The sequence below is a fragment of the Tachypleus tridentatus genome, chromosome 8 (genome assembly GCF_004210375.1).
Source record: "Tachypleus tridentatus isolate NWPU-2018 chromosome 8, ASM421037v1, whole genome shotgun sequence".
Classification (NCBI taxonomy): Eukaryota; Metazoa; Arthropoda; class Merostomata; order Xiphosura; family Limulidae; genus Tachypleus; species Tachypleus tridentatus.
This window is the reverse complement of record NC_134832.1, coordinates 15,394,328-15,400,327: the sequence shown is the minus strand read 5'-3', so window position 1 is coordinate 15,400,327 and position 6,000 is coordinate 15,394,328. Positions and strand designations below refer to the sequence as shown.

At 31.2% G+C, this 6,000-nt stretch overlaps 1 long non-coding RNA gene across 1 annotated transcript in view; it reads left to right on the top strand.

Annotated features, from left to right (window-relative positions):
* Positions 1 to 244: 244 nt before the first annotated feature.
* LOC143258573 (uncharacterized) overlaps positions 245 to 6,000 on the top strand; it is a 181,563-nt gene continuing 175,807 nt past the window's right edge. The window contains exon 1 of the long non-coding RNA XR_013032366.1: positions 245 to 4,989. This is a non-coding gene — a long non-coding RNA (uncharacterized LOC143258573). The remainder of the gene's footprint in view (positions 4,990 to 6,000) is intronic.

The window sequence follows — 6,000 nt, the reverse complement described above, 5'->3', positions numbered from 1 at the left end:
TCGCCCTTTCAGACGTGGGGACATTATAATGTCACAGTCAATCCCACTATTCGTTGGTAAAAGAGTACCCCAAGAGTTGGCGGTGGGTGGTGATGACGAGCTGCCTTCCCTCTAGTTTTACACTGCTAAATTAGGGACGGCTAGCGCAGATAACCCTCGAGTAGCTTTGGGTGAAATTCCAAAACAAACAAACATTATACTGAGAGAAATGTCACCATGATCACATGACTTACAACACTAGAAGGTTTTAACAGTATTTATTACGTTTTTTAACATCACTTGGAGTAAAAAAACATACACTCTTTATAAGAACTAATGAAAAGTCAGAAAATGTTTACTTAAAATTACTAATTAAAAAAGCTATATTTGACCTATAAAATTCATTAAACATTAAAATAATTTTGTATTTTTTTGCTATTTTAAAATTATTGTCGTTTTATGCGTCTTATCCTACGCGAGGCATCGAAAGCCAAATTTTTCGTACAGCTATTGAATTTCTGGTTCAAACACATCAGAATAATGATAATAATTCAGTTACGAATGCTGGTAAGTTATCAGAAATCGATACATAAATTATTCCAGAAATGTATGGCTGCAATTGTTTATAAGAAAATTATTCAAGCCAAGGAGAAGATGAATCATTATCTCTTGTAGGTAATCAATCGTATAAAACCAATTGAAAAGTATTAGATTATAAAAGCAGAAACTTTTCTATCATATCTTAGACAGTTTAGATTAAAAACACTATTAATACAGAATCTTCAGTTCTCTTATATATACATTCATTGTATGCTATAATAAATATCATATTATCATTTGGAGAATAATATAAATTAATAATTATTGGACTTTTAATTCCGATAAATAAACTTCCAGCTGGATTATCATATACTACTAGAAGTTGCATCTTCTCAGTTTCGTAAAAATTATCAAATATAATATTTTCCTTGTTTATATCAAATATTTCTTTTTACTCAATATCATTTGTAGAAATTACATCTTCATTACTTTTAATAAAATTTCCAAAGCTCGTGTGTAAAGAATTATAACCAAAACAACAGAAGTAAAAATAATAGTATTAATTAACATGAATCGCCAACTAGCTTTCAAAAACAATCAGGAATATCAAACTATTACTCATAATATTTTTCTCATTTTTAAGAAGGCTCATTAACAATGATCAAAATAAGTTAAATAATCTTCGACAGATTTTATAAAAACGGAAAAAATGAACCCAATAAAACAAAGTTGATCTTATACCATTTCATTTCAAGGGAGAATTAAATAACTTACTACAAGAACATTAAATAAAAGCATTGAAGTAAAAGCAAGATCTATTTTTAAACAATACTAACCTTGCACAATATGTAAGAATGCAAGGAAGGAACGTTTAGTTTAGTTTAAAATTTACACTTGAAATTAATTATTTTTATACATTTCTCAGTTTACAGTTATTTTACAAACAATGGCATAGTTAAGAATTAACAACAATATATACTTCTCGAATCCTTTACTAATACAAGTATGTAATTTTCCTTCAATTAACCCACTCCAGGATAACATTTATCTTTTTTGTTTTGTTTCATGGAATCTAGTTATATTAATTACAGTTAAGTCGTCTGTAAATACTTTTTTCATTTAAGATTTATTTCAATTTTGTTAAGTTTCAGTTTTGCACATATACTTCTAAGCTAACATTAACGGACCGCATCATTTTTCCTATCACGAAACCTTCCTGTACAGCACACTGTGTTGATTTCTTATAATAAATCAATTGCAGTTGATATAACTAGTTTATTTATATTTATCTTTATTTTAGCCATTAGATCTTTATATTTGATGAAACTTGGATGAATAGACGGCACCTGTCTCTTGTAGAAACAAGTGTAAAGGACGACGTTTTGAAAGTCTTCCACCGTTCGTCTTCAGGTCTTTATCATTCTTTCTGGAATTACCAAACTTGTTCCACTCATTATATTTCCTTAGACAGACTTTTGACGTACTTCTTCAGGTTACATAAATGATGCATTATAACATTCCTGTCTTCCTGCACACTTAGTTTTATTTTCATTTATACTGTCTTCAGGTTTATTCAAATAAGCATTAATTTCCCTTTCAATCTTTGCCTAATGGCTTTTAGACTTTCAGTTATTTCTTTCTTTTTTCCTTTCATAATATATCTTAATGTATTTTAACTTCTTTTTAGATAAACATAATTAAAGTTTCAACATTATTCAAACGATTAGCATTCAAAATAACTAAGGGATTTATTCTTTTCTAACTCCTACGGTTTGAATACGTAGTCAATATATTCCACTTCCAAAGTTAAACATATACGTAATACTTAGAAGTATAAAGTCGTTAAAAATATTAAAAAATTGAAAGTGCGCATTAAAGTTAAATATAATAAGATAATAACCAATATTATAAAACGAGACAGATTCTATATTTAACAGAAATGCTAACTTCGGTTTGAAAAATAAGATTGGACCAGGTTTCTAATCATATTTTATTAATTCATCAATATTAATAATAGGCAGAAAGAAAATACAAGTACCACCCTTTCTGGTGTTATTGCATTGAGTTCAACTTTTTTTTTTTTAATCGTGCTGTATCACGCTAGAATATCTCTGCATCTTTTAAGGGTAACGTTAATTTTTCGAATAATCTATGCATCTTGAGGACCATAAGTAGGACATTTTAAAGAAATACCAATCAATTAATATTCATTTTTTGTATTTTACTTAAGGAAGTTATATATGTGTTATATATATATATATATTTCTATACGCGTGAGGGATAAGTTAACTAATTGGCTTGACGAGTGGCTTGATGGAAGAAAGCAGAGAGTTGTTATAAATGGAGTTCAGTCAACTTGGATTAATGTTGTAACTGGTGTACGTCAGGTCTCGATATTTGTTCCTTTTTTATTTATATTAAAGACATAGATGAAGGGATGATCAGTAAATTACTTAGATTTACTAATGATATCAAGGCCTTAAGTCTTGCTGGCTGTGAAGATGTTGCTACTTTACAAAAGGATTTATATGATTAAGTGAACTGGGCAAATAAATAAACAGATTGGTTACAATTAAATTAAAACAAAGTATTGGATGTAGATATCATAATTTGAATTATAAATGTAATTTGGATGGGAATAACCTTAAGAATGTCATGAAAAAAGGATCTTGGTGTAATAGTTGACTAGTTTCTTAAGTCATCCAAGTATTGTGCTATTGTTAGTGGTAGGGCAAGTAGGATTTTAGGTTATATCTACAGAATACAAGTCTAAAGAGGTTATAATTTTATTGTGTAGGTTACTGGTTAGGGTGAACTTGGAACATTGTTTTGGGTTCTTTACTTTAGGACAGACATTGAATTGTTGGAAAGAATTCAGAGGAGGGTTACTAAAATGATATGTTGGATGATGTTATTATGTAAGGAGAGATTCGGATCCTTAACATTGTTTTTAAGTGCTCTGCCCACCACGAAACCCGGTTTTTAGTATGTAGGTCCGCAGACATACCACTGTGCCACTGGGGGGGGGGGGCGGATGTTGTGGAGGCAGTAAATTTGAGTGAGTTTAAAAGAAACCTTGAAAGATACATGAATAATAAGGGATGGCTTTAATTTTTTTAAATGGATTTAAATAGACTTACAGGATGGGCCAGCCTAGATGGTCCAAGAGGTTTCTTGTTGTCCCTAAACATTATGTTAATATAAAATATAAAAGTTTTTTGATATAAGTATTTGTTGCAAATATTGATGTTTTGCACTTGATTTTGATGTTAATAAACAAACTACAAGTTCACAGGTTGATTTTAAAGTATGATTACGTTCTCAACACTACATACAACACATTTCTGTGTTAGAAGATTTTTATCGCATTCTGCAGATATTTTAAAATAAAAACAAACTAAATGTAGTAGATAATGGTTTCTATTAAAAATAAAGAACATGACTGAAATAGCGTTAAATGACTCATTCTGTTCTGTCACCTCGACACAATAATGTAAGAATTTGTAAATTATTCGTGATGATGAGAAACCCACTCGAAGTAAAGGTCGAAACGTTGTTCTGTGCTTTATTAGTTAGTGTTAATACCCGTACCAGCCGTCCTGAGAACACATTTGTAAATTAGTATAATCTTATCAGTGTACTATTCGCTTTTGTTAACGAAATAATAAAGCTATTTTATTGTAGAAAAACATACTGTAGATAGAGTTGGTTTATTTGTCGCAAGTTTAAACATTTTAACTCTGCATTGATATGTAAATACCTAAATAAAGTTGTTTTCAAAGAATGAACAAGCTGAATAAAAAAAACAGTTTATAGCTAAATGTGTTAGACTGATTTTACCAGCATGGATTGTCTAAACTTTAAAGAGGTTTCAGTAAAGTTTCTTATTTCCTTTTTTAATCTGTAGCAGCTTAATCGTAACTATGCATGTCTATTTTTTAGATTAGAAAAAGCTTGAAATTCCTTCATTAAGTAGACACGGTTGGAACTCATATCCGACAACCGTTGGTCGAATTACAAATAGCCACAATGTCTATCTACCATTTTTCTCTTAGCTTTCATTACCATTGCTAATGTTCCCCAAACGTTGAACGTGTTTTGTCGCCTGGTTTGCATACATAAACCTCCAATCTTCCCGCATCAAGCGCGCGAGGAGTTCGAAGGGCTAGAGCAGCTCTAGCCTACACTTCACCACATCACACAATCACGTCCTTACAGGCGGTCGCCACTGGAAGGTCTAACAGCCTGAAGGCCGAACAGACGGCACGAGAAACGTTTTGCACGTTCTAATATCAATTACGTTTGAAGAATTGAAACACTGATAAACAACATGAAGTCTGAGACAGGAATCCGGCATCGTCGCCATCTCCAAGTGACGAAACTAGAAGTCCCAGTTTGAGAGCCAGAATGAGAAGTTACCTCTCAACTTCTTGAATCTGTGCCAACATTCTTGTATTGTAAAACAACCAGGTAGGAAATTCAGCCTTAGATCCTAGCTCCTTGTGTCACAATCCTTTTTCTTTTTTTTCATATGAACTATAAATACACTGATTTCCCAGCATTTATTTTAACTCAAGTATTGAATAACGTGGCTGTTTTGTACACGTTAGCGACTGATAATTATATAGCTAAAATAATATTTACTTTTATCCTTTGGGTTATTTTGACATTGCTGTAAAATTATTTGATTTTGTTATTTTATATTTCGATGAATATATGTAAATACTGTACACCTTCTTCTGAATGTTTTATAATTTTGCATCAATGAATATTACTGTAACCATACGTATAACATAGAGAATGACACTTCATCAAACTTTTTATACTTTGGGAAAATTAGATATTTGTTTCAAATGTAACAAAATACATTCTGAGGTACTTCGATGACACGGCTCATCGTTTGAAGACCTCTTCACATAATTATTTATTTTATATTACTAGTTATGGCGCCTGAGAAACGAACACTGTAAAAAATAATCCGATGCTATGAATTTTTTGTAATCTCATACAACCAAACTTTACACAAAATATAGCATTGTTTCTAACTTTATTGGTATTGTGAAATACACCCTATTGATCCGTATTGTTTAGAACATTTAGGCAATACATGGCATTCGTGAGTGTTATTAAATCTACTTAAATACTATGCTGGGTTTGTAGAACGTATATTAAAATCAAGGCCCGGTGTTTGTAGAACTTTAGTAAGTGTATCGAACAGCTGTATTGAGTGCTTTAAGTCTAGTCAAATCCTCTTACAAAACTGTAACTATAATTTCATTACTCTAATTGTTCAACATAAAAAGTGTTTCTTCGTGTTGGGCCGTAAAACTTGTGTGGATATCGCACATAGCAACAGTGTGAGAATAATAAATACGCATATTTGTGAAACTACTTGAAGTTTCCAGTGTTACGTAGAGGGAAGAGTTTAACATCGTGATGCCAGATACCGATACCCAAAATCTTCCGACTGGATAATCCAGT